At 42.5% G+C, this 19156-nt stretch overlaps 1 pseudogene; it reads left to right on the top strand.

Moving 5' to 3' along the window:
• Positions 1-1819: 1819 nt before the first annotated feature.
• On the top strand, positions 1820-5171 carry LOC106986758 (zinc finger protein 831-like; annotated as a pseudogene).
• The last annotated feature ends 13985 nt before the right edge of the window (positions 5172-19156 follow it).

The following is a 19156-nucleotide window of genomic DNA, read 5'->3' as shown; positions in this document are numbered from 1 at the left end:
GTCAAGTCTGTGAATTTTTGCCCAACGGATGGATGAGAAATGTAGTCTCACTGTAGTTTTAACTTATTGTGAGCGAAGATGAGTGTTATTTTCTTATATTCAAGAATCGTGTATTCTTTTCTCCAGACTGTCTATACTTGTCCATCTAAAAATTTTGCTTTTGGTCTTTTTCATCTTGATCTTTAAGAGCTCTTTATATCTGTGAGGGAGATTAGGCCAGAAAGGGACATTTTTAAACTGAAAGAGAAGTTTTAAAACTGGGAGACATGAAGGCACGATGGATTGAAAAGTTGGACTTGCTCTGCTTATAAGCAGGAGGGAACACGAGTATGATTAGGTCCTACCCAGAAAATCAAGTAAGAGCTTTTTCTTTTCTTTTTTTTTTCTGCATAGAAGTCTCGCGTGAACAGAGCTGTGATGCACCACATATGGCTAACACTCCAGAAGAATTTCAAATCAAATGGGCTTTCCCCCTGGACTTCCTAAAAGTGAGACCAGCTGCCGATACATGTAGCCAATTTGCCAACCAGCTCCTTTTTAAAGAACAAAATGCTGATGTGATCTCAAAAAGAAAAGTCTTCCAGAAGAGGACAGACACAGTTCTGGTTTTTGAACACTGTAACCGGTGGCATGATTAGGGCTGGCTCCTCTATCCACGAAGCCAGGTGTTTCATAACTAACAGTAACATTCTCTTGGCCCTAATTTGAATTTGGGGCGTGTGTTTAAAGTAGAGAACAGCAATAGAAAAATGTGGAACTCAAGCTCTTGCTCTCCAGATAAACATCTTGTAGTAACGATAAAATGAGAATGTCCTGAATAGGAGAGTTGGCCATGCCGTGTCCACACGGCATTCTCTTCGATGAGGAATGAAAAGGAAAGGAAAAGAAAGCAAGCGCCCGAAGGGAAAGCATCTTGATTCCTCCCTTGAATCTTTGCTGTGGCTGAGATGTTCTCCAAGAAGAGAGGTGTCAGGCAGGACGCTCACTCAGCAGGCTGCTCATCCTGACCGTCGTAAGAGGAAAAGGTAAGCAGAGTCCGGAGGGAGTAACAGTGGCATTTTAATGCGATAATAGACAAAACCTGATTGGAGTGTGGTCGAAAAAGAGAGGAGAGCAGGTGAAGATGACAAACATAGCTCATTCTAGGAATTTGAGTGCAAAATGGAGTAAATACATGAGGGCTGTCCGTGGCATTGGATGTGGAATCAGGGGATGTATATGTGTTTTTAAAGTTTTGGAGTTTCTGTTTACCATGTGTTTGTAAGCTGGTCCAGCTTTCTCCAGTACAGAGAGGGAACTTGATGAGCCAGTTGCTGGGGTGAGTCCTTGAGGAGGCAAGCAGGTAGGACTGGCATCACACACCCACGACCTGGGTCGGCACTCAGGGCCCCATGCTCTGAAAGGCCCTGAACTCTCTTTAATGCTCTGTTGTTGCCGTCTGGAAATTCTTGATAATTTTGCCTTTGAAAATGAAGTCCAGCAAAACTTAGGAACAAGTACCAGGGGCTTGGAGCCTCGGCTCACACACAGTCCTGCCTCCTCTACCTCCTCGGGACAGGCTCTCAGACACCTGCTCCCAAGATGTCTGGTGCCCCGGGCCCCACCTGGCCTCCCCCTCACCCGTCCCCGCCCCATGCCTGGGACAGCAGCTGGGTGGCAGGTAGGAGGAGAGAGGGTAGAGAGCCCGATTGGTGCCGTCAGCATCCACTCCCAAGGGGGCCCAGGTGCAGGCTGCTTGAGCTCAGGTGCGCACACCCTGGGAAATTTCAGGGCAGGCTGTGTGGTAGCTGCCCTGCCCTGGAGTTGGCATTGCCACGACATGTCCAGGCAGCTTAGCAGAGGCTGCATCCTGGGGGAGATGAGCCTCTCGTCCACCCCAGATCCAGGTACCTAGTGTGCCCTGATGCACAGGTTTAAGGACCCGCAAGCGTCATCCATCTGCCGTGGATTGGGGAGAGACACCAGTGGGAAGCAGAGCTCGACCTGCTCAGAGCTCACCCCCAGTCTCAGTGCAGCAGCTAGGCAAGGTGGCTGGTGGGAGGGGAAACCTGGTAGCCATCAGGCCCAAGTGCGGGCGGTAAAATTTGTGCTACCTTGAATTTTTTCTCTATCATGACCTTACATAGCAAAAAGAAGCCCCATGACAAGTCAAGAGAGAAACTGAGAAAGATAGTTTTATATTTGAGTACTGTTTTCCCTGTTTTTTAAGCAAGGTTCTCCTCATTTTTATGTTACACTGGGCCCTGCAAGTTATGACTAAATACCTCCTCTAGGCCAGGCACTGCACTAGATGTTTTTACACAAATGATCTCATCTGACTTTCCTGGTAATTCTGCCCTAATGGCACTGTTCTTAGAGCTGAGGGAGGGCATCCTTGAGCAAGCATGATGGCTGAGGAGGGATGGGAACTCAGGTCTGTTCTTTTCCTGGAAGCACCTTGAAGTTCTCCAGGCGGCAGAGATGATGCGGTTTCTTGAGATAAGCCTTTATGTTAGTATCAGCGCTTATCAACTTCAGTAGCTACTGATCTCTAAATAGTTCTGTTCTTAATTCTTTGCTTTAAAAAACATAAGGGCTCAGATATTTCGAGAGGCAGGGGGGCTTTGCAGGTGGCCCAGTGCTACAAGATCCAGAACGGTAGGTGTTTGTGGTTGGAGAGAGGATAGGCAAGATGGCCTGATCTGCCCTCACTTCTCTCCAGTGGGATGCCGGGAAATGGTAAACAACCAGCTCTTACTCAAAATTAAAAGCTTCTTCTGTGGCATTTGCCAGTCTTCATGGTGTAAATCCTCTCGCCGTAGCTGATTTTAAGCTCCCAACGTGATGAGGAGTTGGGAAGAGGTGCGTGGCAATACAGCATTATATGGCGTTTCCATGGTACAGATGTAAGACCTAAAACCTGCTCAATATCGTAGATACTCTAAAATATAGTACAATACTTAGTAAATTATTTTGTTTTCACTGTCATTTATGTAATTGTATGTTTATTTAATTCTTTTCATATTTCAAGTGTTTAATTTTTAAAAGTTTATTTTTGAGACAGAGAGAGAGAGACACACACAGAGTGTGAGCGGGGGAGGGGCAGAGAGAGAGGGAGACACAGAATCCAAAGCAGGCTCCAGCCTCCGTGTTGTCAGCACAGAGGCCGACATGGGGCTTGAACTCAGTAACCATGAGGTCATGACCTGAGCTGAAGTCAGACGCCCTTCAAGTTTTCATTTCAATTCTAGTTAGTTAACATATAGTGTAATATTGGTTTCAGGAGTAGAATTTAGCAATTCATCACTTCCATACAATACCCAGTGCTTCATTCTTCATAATGGCTGTATTTAAATCAACCAGCTCACACAATCCTGAAAACATAACAATCAGCTCTCGTGAGCCAGTGTGAGCTAGTATAAGCATCGTGGGCTGATAGGAAGTGATATGAGCCAGTGGAGGCCAGCTGTAGCACACCGTTGCTTCTGAGGAGCTGAGGAAGGCTGTCCTGTCCCTTGAGCCAATTTTCTTTCTTGTTACGAACATCCCAGGGCAGAGATAGAACCCCAGAGTGGGAAGGGCTCTGGGAAGCTTCTGGGTCCCTGCCCATTTTACAGATATGGAAATGGAGTCCCAGAGGATGCAAGGGGCTTGCCCTCAGTACGCTGGATACTTGTGGACCTCCAGGGTCTTGGACACCCTGCATGTCTTTTCCCCCACACAGTCAAGACAGTTTCTGAGTGTCGATTCTATACCAGGCAGACCTGCGTCTGAGTCTTGACTCCGCCATTTAGTAGCTGTATGACAGGTCACTTCAGTTCTGTGAGCCTCAGTCCTTCTTTTCTTATATGGAGAAAATAGTGCTTTTCTTGGGTGGTTGTTGTGAGACTTTGATGGGGTGATGTATGTGCCTGGCCTGGGGCAAGGGTTTACTGAATGTGAAGGGAAGAGAGGCACCCGTGGGAACATCTGCTTGTTGCTGTAGCTTGCCCAGCATCCTGGGCTGCCCTGAACTATGTGGGGTGAAGGTGCTAGAACCCACTTATCTTGCTATGCCTGCCAGGGACTGACAGCTCCTGCTCGCAGCTGCCCCGGGGCCTAAGGTAGTCTGTCCTCCTTTCTGCCTAACGCTGGGCCCCATCATCTTATCACTGGAGTGGGGCCTGGCACCGGCCATGTTCCTGAAGGCCCTGCCCGTTCTCCTCGACCACGCAGCGCCTGCTGGGGGTGTTCAGCCACATGCTTCCCTAGAGATGGGCAGCCTGGATTGGGGCAGCATGCCCTTTGTCCTTAACCCCCCTGCTGTGGCCCAAGTGGCCCATCCCTGGCCAACTCGGACAGCCAGTGGCCCCAGTGCTTAGCGTGTACACCATGGGTACTCCACCTGTCCTGTTGCCAGGCCTGGGAAACCCAGGGAAGGTGAGTAAGCCAGCATGTACTGTGCCTGCACTGTGGCCGGGACTGCCCAAAGCCCAGCTTTTTGGAAAAGCACATCCAGTCCTACACACACAAGAGACCCTTCCTGTGTGACACCTCTAGCCTTGCCTTTATGACCCAGAGCAACACATATAAGCACAGGCAGATCCAGACACATCTCAGCAAGTCCCAACTGTCCTCTGAGTCTGATGGGAGTGGGACAGCCTCCTAGTGGAGGGAGGTGAGTCTGGAGAGACCCTCAGAAGAGAGGGAAGGTGATGGGGCATAAAGCAATTTCCTTCTCCAGGTACCCAGGGTATTGGGCTGGACCCAAAGTCCACCATGCATTTGTCCCTTGCTGCTAAGAGCCTAGACATGAATCAGAAACTGTTTCCTGTCCAGGCCCACATTTAGAGACTGCCAAACAGGGAAGCCCCTTTGGACTCCAAAACATGGCTTTCCCTGGGTTCCTGCCGGCATAAAGTGCCAGAGTAGAAGTCTCTGACTGCCATTAAGCTTGGGCTGCTGCAGTGACAGCAGGCACTCTCCTTGGAGAAGTCCCAGAACACCAAGGCCTCTGAGGACAGGCTGAGAAAGTGTGAGACCACAGTCTCAGGCTATCTGTCCCCCTCCAACAGCGCAGGGTGGCTGCTGGTTCCCGCCAAGTACCCTGTGCCTACAAGGACTCCTTCCGTTTTGACATCTGGGCCCTGAGCTCAGTGGAGGAAGCACACCACCCTCTCCACAGCCCCTTCCGCCTTCACTCCTCTGGATAAATCTAGGCCCCTCTTCTTTTACTCTGTTTCCACTCAGTTTGCCACCACTGCAAAATGTATGCTGATCATCAGGAGCAACTTGCTGCTTTTTATTAAGAGCAGCAGAGCACAGCACGAAGAGGGCCAGAGCCCGTGGAAGCCTGCCCCAGGAAGCAGAAGCTTCTGAGCCCCAGACACTACCTGGCCCTCTTGGGCTACAGCTTGGAGACAACCTTAGTAGGTGTCCCCAACTGTCCCCCTTGAGCCCATGATGCCACAGATGGCCTGCCTTTTAACCTGTCGAGATATCCTGACCACCACAGAAAGCTGAGATGGAAAGAGAAACGCCGCAGGGGAGGAGGCTGCCGGCCAATGTGGCCAGTAAAAAAAGTACAGCCGGGAGGAACTGAAGGTGTGTTCCCGGGAGAAGTGGTAAGATGTTGAAGAGCATCCACTAGAAAATGAAAGGCTGACACCATGGAGGCAAGAAGATGAAGGAGGTAAGGATGGGCAGTGAGATACAACTGAACCTGCCTCCACAGGAAGAAGCAGTAGGGAAGGAGGGGAGGCAAGTGGGTGCAGCCCAGCCAGGGGATAGGAGGACCCATCTGTGTGATGCCATTTTCCCTCCCGACACCATTTCTGTTGGGGAAGATGGGGCTTCACGAAAGTCAGCCAGCCCAAGAAGTCTCTTTGGTGACTGAGTCTCCCAAGCAGAAGGCTAGAGCAGCCATAACAGAAACTGGTGACCAGCCCAGGGAGAACAGAGCCATGTCATTTCCCCCCATCCTAAACTGCAGAGACCCCCTGCCAATCTGGACAGTAAGAGTCCTCTGATTCCTCCATATGGGAGGGTGGAGCCAGAGTATCAGCTGCCACCAGCACCTGGCCTTCAAGAAAGGTGACGCAGAAGCCCTGAGGCTGGTTTTGCTAGACCCCAAGCGGGAAAGAGGCCTCCATGGTGATGACAGGAAGGAGATCTATCAGGGGGCCCAAGACATCCCCAGGTTGCCCAACTGTAGTTCCAGAAAATTCTATCCCATGGAGGATAAGCTCCCTTCAGAAAAGAATAAACTGAAGTGGACTTGCTGAGCAGCCAGGAGAAGTTAGATGTCCCCAAACCAGGGGACACGATCCCAGGGAGACCATGATCCCAAGGAGAAACGGAGTGCTGACTACGTGGAGTGAGTGAGACAGGTTGGCAGATGTGCCCTTGGAGTGCTCTGGTGTTTCCTTAGCTTCTCTGTGGGCTGTCCTGAGACATGTAGGGCCGAGGGCAAAGGAACCCCAGTTTCAGTGTGTGGGCTGTGGTTACCAGCCAGTGTCTCAAGACCTAGGTGGAAGTGGCTCCCTGCTGGCTGCCTAGCCTTGATTTCCTGGTTTGCTCGCTTCTCTGGAAGACCATGCCTGTTCCCTGAAGTACCTCCTCAGGTTACCTCAGCAAGAGACCCACTCACCACTGCCAGGATTCTTTCCGTGAGAGAAGGTGGCTTAAGGAATAAGGCCAGGTCAGGGCCAGGGCCCAGTTTCATGGACATGTGATCTGTGCAGTCACCCAGGACCATGGTGTCAGAAGGGCACCTTGCTTGGTTTAACACTCTGCTGGTGGGGTCTTGGGATTCTTAACAATTTTTGAATAAGAGACTCTCCATTTTCATTCTGTACTGGGCTCCCCAAATTATGTAGTTGGTCTGATAAGTGGGGATGGGAACCACTTCACAAATAAGAGGTCAGCCTTAGCTAAGAACAGACAATTCACTTGTGGTAGAGGAAGGGAAGGCACAGTCACAGGTAGGTTGTGGCTGTGGTAGTGGGAACCCCAGGGACTATTCTGTGACTGCTGTTGCATTTCCAGTGGAATAAGAACGGCGGTCTCAGTGAGACCTCAGTGAGAGTGAAGAAGGAGGAGAAGTTTTTGTGGTTTGAGCAAACAAGATAAGGTGTGGAATCGTAGTCTATGAGGGTGGGCTGATTGAGTCCTTCCCAACAGCTGGGATGATTCATGAACCCCCCCCCCCCTCATGGGGCACTATGTTTAGAGGGTCTGAGAGGGTCAACTGGCTAGAAGGACTTCTATCCCACCCAGTAAACAGGCTTTTGGAGCCAACCTTGACAACCGTTGTCCAGTTTGGGGGAGGAGCTTAAAAAACAGGCCCGCCCAACTGAGGTGGGGGCTGATAGAGCTGTTCTAACAGCCTCCAATAGTCCCTGAATGGGGAAAAAAATAATGGTCTGAAGTGTAGGTGATCAAAGATAAATCACTGAAACTGCTCTTATGAAGGATGTTAATGGCCCCTCTGTTACCAAATCCCATGGTCAGTTCTTAGGCCTCATCCTGCTTGAACCACCAGCAATAGAAACAATGTTGATCACCATCCCTTCCTTAAACTCTTTATTTGGTGCCTGAGACACCACCCTCTCTTGGTTTGCCGTTTTCTTACTGGCTTCTCCTTGCCACCCACCTCCCCTATACTTCCTTATCTTCCCAACCTCTAAGCTTTGGAATACCCTCAGACTTGGTCTTCATGTTTCTTCTCATTTTCTCTCACTCCCTAGGTGATTTTATCCAAGCCTATGGCCGAAAACACCACCTGTATACTCATGCTTCCCAAATTTGCATCTCTAGCTCAGCCCTCTCTTCTAAACTCCATACTTATATATCCACCTGCCTACTGGTCATCTTGATTAGGAGGTCTAATACACATATCAACTTAACACATCTAAAACAGAGCTACTGATATCTGTTACAAACCTTCTGCCCTACAGACTTCTTCCTCTCAGTGAACACCAAAAGCTCTGCTACTGCTGTGTCCCAGAAGATAGATCCTTCTACCACCAACCACTGCTCAACCAACTCCCCATGGAGTTCACCCACTCCCACTTTAAATTCCAATTGGTAGAGCCTACATTGCGTGCCTGCTCCCCAGCTACAAGGGAGGCTGGGAGAATGAATTCTGACTTTGACCTTGAAAAGGGAAATTCTCCAAACATAGGCAGAGTTTTCAAAGATGCTGAGTAGCCACAACTTATGATTTCCTCATATTTTGTGAGGAAAGATCAGTACTAACTCTTTCTAGAATTTTCTGATGTTCATCTATTTTATACCTGAATCTACTACATCCAGACCAGTAACTTTTTTTTTTTTTACCTCGAGCAGTTTGCCTTAATCAGGTCTATCCAATAACTCTCAAGCTTTTAATAATCTTTTAAATATCAATTTAGGTCACATCTAATTAGGTTACAGAACTCTGATAACAACTATATGCATAAACAGGTTTGGGAACAAATTTACCTCGTTCTTGGCTAAATATACAACTCAGCCAGTGGTAACAAAAGTATTCTGGCATTTTACAGAGTAGTCTTCTATCCCTGAGCAGTTTTAGGACCTGGGCATCAATATTGTTTCCAGTGGTGAGTATTGGTTAGTAAGGTGAATCAAGTAAGCAGAGACGGGTTAAGAGAACTTCTGTGTGCTTTACGTATTACTATTGTGAGTGATGACTTCATGTTTAGTGTCTATCCGGATTCCCTTTTGACATTGAACACATTGGGCTCTTATATGTTTCCTGCCCCCACACTTAGGGAAAGGCTGGTTCTTCTCTCTTCCAGACACATCAGTCTGTTGTTGACACATCATTCTGTTGCCCTCTAGAAAAATAAGTTGCACCTTCAGCCCAGTTCTGAAAGTCTGACTGCAAGGAGGAATAAATTTTATAGATAGATAGATAGAATCAAATATTACATATATCAACTATTAAATATATATGTATCAACTAACCAGACACTTTTGCGAGTGAGCAAAGGGGGCACCATTAAAAACTAGGATGGGACAGTAAGTGTTAACAACTGAGGTATTTTGTCTTGGTAAAGTGAAACATCTGATAACCCTGATGCATAGATGCTCATGCAATGGTAATCTTTTCCAAAGTTCACAGAGAGGCTCCTAGGGATTGTCAACATGGTGAATTTTGTTTATTATATGTCATATGGGTAATTCAGTGATTTTAGGGATTGAGATAAACCATTTTGGCTGTAGTAAGTAGCATTCCAGAAGGATAGACTGCCTGGGATAGACACACAGGGATAATATGATCCTATCTGGTAAGATTCTGTTACATATCTGGAAAACCAACATCTGGTTCTGGTTCCAAACCACTGAATTCTGGTATGTACTTAGACTGTGCCAGCTTGGAGAGCTGGATGGTGATGGATACCACTTTATTTATGCTTAAAAATGCCATACCCTGCAATCGCATTGTGTATTGTATAACTCCAAGATTGATGAGGTGTACCTGTACCAATGCTTTGAGTCTTCCCAGCCTAGGTGCCAAATTATGTGAATGAGTGAGTTTTCAGATGATTTCAACTCCAGCCATCTGCATTCATCTGAGAGATCTTGGGCCAAAACCTGCCCAACCAAGTCAGTCTTAAGTTCCTGACCCATAGAAACTCTGAGAGATAATAAATTATTGTTACTGTTTGAAGCCACTAAGTTTATGGGTGATTTGGTAGGCATTAATGAATAACTAGAACAGGTACTTATATGCTGCCCCAACAGAGTGTCCCAACAATCAATAGATTTTATGAGTTAGAACTTCAAGGAGGGCTCAATGCTGAAGACAATTTAGGGGAGAACCTGAATATATATGGTGGTTAAAAAGGCTGAATGTGAAACCAGAGGTCAGTACATCCATGAAAAAGGTCAAAGAAGGACAGTCAGAAATTTAAGCCTGTTTTCCCAAACCCCACTTTCTCATGGCTCTCCTCTATCTCACTGGCCATTGCTTCTAAGTGTCTTTGCTGCTTTCTCCTCATTCCTCTGGCCTCTAAACTTTGGAGTTCTAGGGCTCAGACCGAGGCTGCTTCTCTCCTATACATATTTCATAAGCAATCTTATCTAAACTCATGACTAAATGTGCTGATGACTCCTCTCTTTGATTCTCCAGATCTAACCTCTCTTCATAACTCCAGACATATGTACCCAGCTGCCTGCTGTACATCTCCACTTGGAGATCTACTAGGAATCTCAAACTCAGCATATCCAAAGCCAGACTCCCAATTTTCCCCCAAACATGCTCCTCTTTCAGTCTTCCCCATCTCAGTAAATAATGAATCCATCATTCAAATGGCCCAGGAAAAATTTGGAGTCATGTTTGGATTTCTCCATTTATGTTTGATCCATCAGCAAATACTTTCGGTTCTACCTTCCAAATACACCCAGAAAGTGCCCGTTTACCATTTTTACCACTTCCTCCCTAGTCCAACTCAGTATCAGCTCCCATCTGGTAGATGAAGTTAATGGAGATGGTGGTACAGCCAGAAGATAATGATTCAAAACAGGAGGGTTTTTAAAAATGTTTTTTATTGGGGTGCCTGGGTGGCTCAGTCAGTTAAGCGTTCAACTTCCGCTCAGGTCATGATTTCACCATCCATGAGTTCAAGCCCTGCATCAGGCTCTGTGCTGACAGCTCAGAGCCTGGAGCCTGCTTCGGATTCTGTGTCTCCCTCTCTCTCTGCCCCTCCCCCACTCACACTCTGTCTGTCTGTCTGCCTCTCTCTCTCAAAAATAAATAAATATTAAAAAAATTTAAATGTTTTTTATTAAATTAAACTTTTTATTTAAGATAATCGTAGATTCTCATGCAGATAAGAAATAGTAAATAGAGGTCCAGTGTTTTCCCCCAGTGGTAACATCTTGTAAAACAATAGTACAATATCACAACAAAGATATTGACATTCATATGGTTGAGATACAGAACATTCCCATCACAAGTATCCCTCTATTGCCCGTTTATAACCACACCCATTTTTCTTCCACCCTTCTACCCTATCCCTAACCACTGGAAACCATCACTCTGTTCTCCATTTCTAGAATTTTGGTCATTTCAAAAATGTTACATAAATGTTATCATACAGCTTATAATCTTTTGGAATTGGCTTTTTTCCCCACTCTGCATAATTCTCTGTAGATTCATCCAAAGGTTTTTTGTATGTGTGTATCTCAATAGTTTATTCCTTTTTATTACTGAGTAGTACCACAGCTTGTGTAACCACTCACCTGTGGTAGGACATCTGGGTTGTTTCCAGTTTGGGGCTAGTATGAATAAAGTGGCTACGGACATTCATGTACAGATTTTTTCATGAACGTAAGTTTTCATTTTTCTGGGATAAATGCCCAGTAGTACAATTGTCGAATCATATGATACTTGCATGTTTCATTTTTTCAAATAATTGCCAAATTATTTTCCAGAATAGCTATGCCATTTTACATTTCCAGCAATAGTTTGAATCAACCAGTTTCTGTGCATTCTTGCCAGCATTTGGTGCTGTCACTGTTTTTAATTTTAGCCATTCTGATAGCTGCACTGATATCTCATGGAGGTTTTAGTTTGCGTTTTCCTAACAGTTTGTGATGTTGAACACTTTTTCTTGTGCTTACTTGCCATTTGTGTATCCTCTTCTGTGAAATGTCTCTTCATGTTTTTTGCCCATCTTTTAATTGGATTGTTTATATTTTACCATTGGGTTTTGAGAATTCTTTATATATTCTAGATACTATCCTTTGTTCAATATGTGCTCTGCAAATATTTTCTCCCAGTCTGCAGCTTGCCTCTGTGTCCTTTCACAGAAAAAAGTTCATAATTTTGATAAAGTCCAATTTATCAGTTTTTATTTTTATGGATCATGCTTTTGCTGTCAAGTCTAAGAATTTGCCTAACTCTAGCAAAGATCTTCTGCTATGTTTTTTCTAAAATGTTTTATAGTTTTATATTTTTCATTTGTGTCCTGACACCATTTGTTTAAAAGGCTATCCTTTTGAACTGTTTTTGCATCTTTGTCAAAAATCAGCTAGGCATAGTTATGTAGGTCTGTTTCTGGGTTCTCTGTTCTGTTCTATTGATCTAACTCTCTGCCAACCACACTATCCAGATTATGGTAGCTAAGTAGTATGCCTTATTACTAGGTAAAGTTATTTCTCCCATTTTATTCTTTTTTAAAATTATTTTGGCTGTTCTAACTTCTTTACCTTTCCATATATATTGTAGAAAAGTTTTGTCTATATCTACCAAAGATCTTGCTAGGATTTTGATAGGAATTGCATTAAACCTGTATATCAATTTGGTGAGTGCTGACATTTTTTCAATGCTGAACCTTTGAATCGTGGGCCTAGTATGTCACTGTTTACCTTGTTCTCTTTCTTTCATCAGTGTTTTGTAGTTTTCAGCATACAAGTCCTACACACATTTTGTTAGAGTTACACATATGTATTTAATTTATTTTAGGTATTGTAAATGGCATTGTATTCTTAATTTCAGTGTTTGTATGCTCATTGCTAGTGTACAGAAATGTCATTGACTTTTGTACGTTCATCTTGTATCATGCCACTTTGTTGAACTCACTTATTTGTTCTAGGAGTATTTTGTAGATTTCTTGGAATTTTCTACCTAGACAATCATGTCATCTGCAAATAGAGAGGGTATCATTTTTTTTCTTTCCAAACTCTATGTGTTTTATTTCTTTTTCTTTCCTTATTACACTGGCTAGAACTTCCAGTACTATGTTGAATAAGAATGGTAAGAGCAAACATTCCTACTTTCCTCCTGATCTTAGGGGGAAAGCAGTCAGTCTTTTATCATTAATATATATTAGCTATAGCTTTTTGGTAGATGTTCTTTATCAAATTGAGGAAGTTATCCTCTATTCCTGGTTGTGATTATTCTTTTATTATGAATGGATATTGAATTTTGTCAAATGTTCTTCCTGCATTATTTGACATGATCCTGTGATTTTTATTCTTTATATTGTTATTATGGTGGATTATGTTGATTGATTTTGGAATATGAACCAGCTTTGCATCCTTGGAATAAGCCCTACTTGGTCATAATGTATAAATCTTTTTGTATCTTGGTGAATTCTTTTGCTAAAATGTTGTTAAAGATTTTTGTATCTACATTTATGAAAGAGAGCATTTTTGTTTTGTTTTGGTACTGTTTTTGTCTGGTTTGGTATCTGGCTAATACTAGTGTAATAAAATGAACTGAGAAATGTTTCTTCCTCTTTCGTTTTCTGGAAGAGATTGTATAGAATTGGCGTTAATTCTTTAAACATTTGGTGGTATTCTCCAATGAAACCGTTTGGCTCTAGAGATTTCTTTCTGGGCAGTTTTAAAATTATATATTTGATTTCTTTAATAGTTATAGGACTGTTCAAATTATTTGTATCTTATTGGGTGAGTTGTACTACTTTGTACTTTTTAAAAAATATTTTATTCATTTTTGAGAGAGAGAGAGAGAGTGCACACACAAGCAGGGGAGGGGCAGAGAGAGAAGTGGACAGAGGATCTGAAGTGGCCTGGGGCTGACAGCAGTGAGCCCAATGCAAGGCTCAAACTCACGAACCAACTGTGAGATCATGACCTGAGCCAAAGTTGGACGCTCAACTGACTGAGCCACCCAGGCACCCTGTACTACTTTGTACTTTTTGAAGAATTGGTCATTTTCATCTAAGTAATCAAATTTATGTATGTAGAGTTTTCATAGTATTTCCTTCTTATACTGTTGATGTCTGCAGAGTCTGTTGTGATAATCCATATTGAATTCCTGACCTTGGTAATTTGTGTCTTCACTCTTTTTTTTCAGTCTTGCCAGTGGTTTGTTATTTTTACTGATTTTTTTTTCAAAAGACCAGCTTTTTGTTTCATTGATTTTCTCTATTGTTTTTATGTTGTAATTTCATTGATTTTTTTTGTACTTATTCTCACCTTTCTTCTGCTTGTTTTGGGTTTATTTTGTTCTTTTTCTAGGTTCTTGAGGTGGGTACATTGATTTGAGACTTTTCCTCTTTTCTAATGTAAGTATTTTATGCTATAAATTTCCCTTTCAGCTTTAGCTAGGTCTCATATATTTTTCATATGTATATTTTCATTTTTATTCAGTTCGTTGTATTTTTTTTATTTTTTTAAATTGTTTAATGTTTATTTTGGAGAGAGACAGAGGGAGAGAAAGTGTGATCGGGGAGGGGCAGAGAGAGGGGGAGACACAGAATCTGAAGCAGGCTCCAGGCTCTGAGCTGTCAGCAAAGAGCCTGATGCAGGGCTTGAACTCATAAACCTCTGAGATCATGACCTGAGTCAAAGTCAGTCACTCAACCAACTGAGCCACAGAGGTGCCCCCTGTGTATTTTTTAAATTTCCCTTGAGACTTCCTCTTTAACACATGGATTATTAAGAAGTGTGTTTAATTTCTTTTTTTTCTTTTAAACAGCTTTATTGAGATATAATTCACATTTATGCCATTTTATGCCATTTTGAATTCCATACAAATCACCATTTTTTTTTAATTGTCAAGTTAGCTAACATACAGTGTAGTCTTGGCTTCAGGAGTAGATTCTGGTGATTCATCACTAACACATAACACCCAGTGCTCACCCCAACAAGTGCCCTCCTTAATACCCATCACCCATTTTCCCTACCCCCATCAGCCCTCACTTTGTTTTCTGTATTTAAGAGTCAGAAGCGTGTTTAATTTCTATCTGTTTAGAGATTTTCCTGTTATCTTACAGTTGTTGATTTCCAGTTTGAATCCATTATGGTTGAAGAACATACTTTGTGTTATTACAATTCTGTTCAATAAGTTGAGGTATTTTTTAATGGCTGGGATATGGTCTATCTTCATATATCATCCATGGACACTTGAAAATAATATGTATTTTTCCATTGTTGGGCTGAGTGTTGTATAGCTGTCTATTAGATCTCATTGGTTGGTAGTGGTATTGAGTTCTTTGACATCCTTCCTGATTTCCTTTCTAGATGTTCTATCAATTCCTGAGAGAAGGGTATTGTAGCTTCTAAATATGATGGTAGATTTTTCCATTTCTCCTTTCAGTTATATCATTTTATTGCTTCACAGATCTTGCAGCTCTGTCATTTGATGCATACATATTTAAGATTGCTATGTGTGCCTGGTGGGTTGACTGTTTTATTGTTATGTAATAACCCCTTTGTGTCTGGTAATTTACTTTATAGTCTCACTTTATCTAATATTAATGTAGCCATTTTTCCTTTCTTTTGACTGTTTATGTGATATATCCTTTTCCATCCTTTTACTTTCAACCTACCTATGTTATTATATTTAAAGTTAGTTATAGTTGCATTATGTTTTTTAATCCACTATGCCAATTTCAGTCTTTTAGTTGGTATGTTTAGACCAGTTAAATCTGATGTAATTATTGGCCTATTAAGTCTTAAGTATCCATTTCATTGTTTTGTTTTCTGTTTGTTCTCTGTGTTTATGATGTCTGTCTTGTTTTTCCTGCCCTTCTGTGGGTTAAACATTTTTTAGAATTCAACTTTGGGTTATCTATAGTGTCTTTGAGCGTATCCCTGTATAGCCTTTTTAGTAGTTGCTCTAGGCATTATATTACATATACAAAGCTCATGCCAGTCTACTAGAGATTTTACCACTTCCAGTGAAGTACAGATACCTTACCTCCCTTTACCCTCCTTTGTTTAGGGTATAATTGTCTTAAATATTTTCTCTGCATACATTTAGAAACACATTAGATAGTGTTATAATTTTTGCTTCAATCATGAAACATAATTTAGGAGACTAAAGAGAAGGAAAATGTATTTGCCCCCATTTTTACTCTCTGTTGTACTTCCTTCCTTCCTGATGTTCTCCTTTTATCATTTCCTTTCTGTTTAAAAATTTTACTTTAGGCATTCTTTTAAGATAGGTCTGCTGGTGACAATTTCTTTGAGTTTTTCTTCATCTGAGAGTGTCTTGATTTCCCCTTTCCTCTTCATTCCTGATGGATATTTTCACTGGATATAGAATTCTAGATTGACAGTTCTTTTTTCTTTCAGCACTTGAAAAATGTTGTGCCGCTTTATTTTGGTCTCCATGGTTTTGGATGAGAAACCTGTTGTTAATTGAATTATTTTCCCCTTAAAGGTAATGTGTTGTTTGTCTCTTACTGCTTTCAAGATTTATCTTCAGCTTTAGCTTTCAAAAGTTGGACTATTATATGACTTGGTGTGGATTTCTTTGGTTTTATCCTGTCTGAGGTTTGCCCAATTACTTGAACCTGTAGACTTATATATCTTAACATATTTGGAGAGTTTGGGCTATTTTTCTTTAAGCACATTTCCAGCCCCATCCTCTCCCCTCTCTATATGGGGCTCCAATGACCTAGATGTTAGATCTTTTCTTAATCTATTTTTTGAAGTTTGTTTATTTATTTTGAGAGAGAGAGAGAAAAGGGGAGAAGCAGAAAGAGAGGGAGAGAGTGAGAATTCCAAGCAGCTCTGCACTGTCAGCATGGAGCCTGATGCAGGGCTCGAACTCATGAACTGTGAGATCATGACCTGAGCTAAAACCAAGAGCCAGGTGCTCAACTGACTGAGCCACCCAGGAGCCCCAGATCTTTTATTATAGTCCCACAGTTCCTTGAAGCTCTGTGCATGTTTTTCAGTCTATTTTTTCTCTGTTTTTCAGATTTGGTAATCTTTAGTGAACATTAAAGGTTCTTCAGGTTCACCTGTTCTGTCCTCTATCCTCCTTTCCATCCTGCTATTGAGTCCATCTATTGTTTGTTTTTTTTTTTAATTTGGGTTACTGTATTTTCAGTTCTATAAATTCCATTTGGGTCTTCCTTATATCTTCCTTTTCTTTGCTGAGACTTCATATTTCTTTGCTGATGTTGTCTGCTTTTTTAACATTTGAATTGTAATTGCTCATTGAAGCATTTTTATGATGGCTGCTTTGGTCTTTGTCATATAATTCTAACAGCTCTTCCATCTTAGTGTTGGCATCTGTTGATTGTCTTTTACATTCAAATTGAGATTTTCCTGGTTCTTTGTATGATGAGTGATTTTTTATTGAGACCTGGACACTTATGCTATGATACTCTGGCTCTTGTTTAAACCTCCTGTTTCAGCTGGCTTCCTGACACTGCTCTGGTAGGAGAAGTAGGAGTGGCACTTCATTCCTGCCAGCTAAGCGTAGAAGCTCAGGTTCCCCACTCAGCCTCTGTCGTCATCCTAGGGGAGTTCCAGCTCCCTACAGAGCCTTCACTGACACTGGGGCTGGTTGTCTCATTACCAATGGATAGTGGTTAAAGTCCTGACTCTTCCCTTGGACTCCTGGTGGGGAGGAGGGGAGGGAAGGTGGGTATGGGGGTGCAGACTTCCCACATGGTCTCCATCAGCACTGCAAGGGATGTGTTTGTTACCGCCAAGCAGAGATGAAAGACATGGCTCCCTACTCAGCTTCCTCTGACCACTCTGGTGAGAGGGGGGGCTTGTTACAGCCACGCAATGGTGCGTCTAGAGTACAGCTCTTTCTGTGGTGTTTGGCCAGAGTAAAGTAGTTATTTTCTAAAGGTTCTGTCTTGCAAGGCTGTCCCTTTCCTGGTACTTGGGCTGGAGGTAGAAGGCTTTTGTTCAGGGTTTTTGTTTTGTCTGAGCCTGTTTGTGTTCCAGATTGTCCGCTTCTTCAGCTCCAATTCTATGATACATGAGGCAAAAAGAAAATCCACAGAATTCACGACCTTGTTGTTCTTCAGGTCCTAAGGTCCCTAGCCAGTCTGACTTCCTTTCTCCACCTTTCAGAATCTTTTTATGTTTGCTTTATATATAATGTTTGTGGTTTTTAGTTGTACTTAGTAGGAGGAATAAGGAAAAGTAGATCCATTACATCTTCCTGAAAAGTAAAAGTTCCCCAGAAGTTTTTTATATAAAGGTTTTCTTATAAATATGGGGAGAGAATAGGTGAATGATGATCATCATCTTCCTGAAACCCAGGAGAATGGACAACATCTGCCTAAAAGAGCTTTAGGAAGTAGAGAGCTTCATGGAAAAGCCAGGTTTAAGTTAACACTAGATGATTAAGGAATGGCCATCCACGAGATTGCTTGCCATGGAAGGGGGCATTAGAATTCCAGTGGACACTGTGTAAAGGACTGGGAGGGACAGGAAGAGCAAGAGAGGTGATAAGCAAAGCATAGAAACTTTTGGCTGAGAATATGAGACAGGAGAGATGACTTGTGGGGTTTGTTTATATTTGAGAGGTGACACAGGTGTGACAAGCAAGATTGGTTGCTTTAGCAGTCACAGAGAAATTTGGTATCACATTAGAACCTGAGCATAGTACACCCTTAGTGGCTGGGAAATGGGGTGCTATGATGAGGAGCAGGTAGGTAGGAGCAGGAATGGCACCTGCAATATTTGGGTTCCATTTTCCCAAAGGCACAGCCAGCTCTGATATAAATAATCCCTAAAATGAAGAGTTGAATTTCCAAAATGTTTTGGAAGAGTGACAGACCTCTCATGAACGCAATCTCTACCCCTTATTTTCTCATTCTAATAAGGTTCTCAGGTAAGCCAGTATGATTCCTTTGCAGCTAGGCATTGTCTGGTATAAATTTTTCGAAGATTTGAATATTAGGGTTGTCACTTCAAAATAAATTACTGTTGCTATTGCAACAACTGTAATAATAATAAATGTATTGAGTGCTTATTAGGTGCCATGTACTGTCCTAAGTGCTCGGCATATTTTAAGTCATTTAATCCTTACAACCACCCCATAAGGTGGGTACTAATTATTGTATTAGCTCCATTTTATGCATGAAAACCTGGGGATGTGTCAAAGGAATTAGAAATATGTTCTAAACCTTCACTGAATTAAAAACTGGGATAGCTACCTTCTCTGTCACCACATTCATTACACAAGAATCACAAAGAATGATGTTTTCCAGTGCTTTCCTAAATAATTGCTGCAATCCAGTTCTTGTATTTATTTCAGTTACTGGGGTAAAAAGTAACGGGTGCTAATCTCATTCATTTCATCTCTGGCAAATCACTTAATCCATTATCCTTATTTTCCCTGCCTTTAAACTTGGGGCAGTCATGCCAGGCCACCACCCCTCTAGCCACAGAGAACAAAAGCAGTAAGATTTTATTGCAAAACAGTTTTTAAAAATTGAACTTGTACTAAATTATTATTCCA

Source organism: Acinonyx jubatus, chromosome X (genome assembly GCF_027475565.1).
Source record: "Acinonyx jubatus isolate Ajub_Pintada_27869175 chromosome X, VMU_Ajub_asm_v1.0, whole genome shotgun sequence".
Lineage (NCBI taxonomy): Eukaryota > Metazoa > Chordata > Mammalia > Carnivora > Felidae > Acinonyx > Acinonyx jubatus.
The sequence above is the reverse complement of the archived record's forward strand: the minus strand, read 5'-3'. Positions and strand labels throughout refer to the sequence as shown.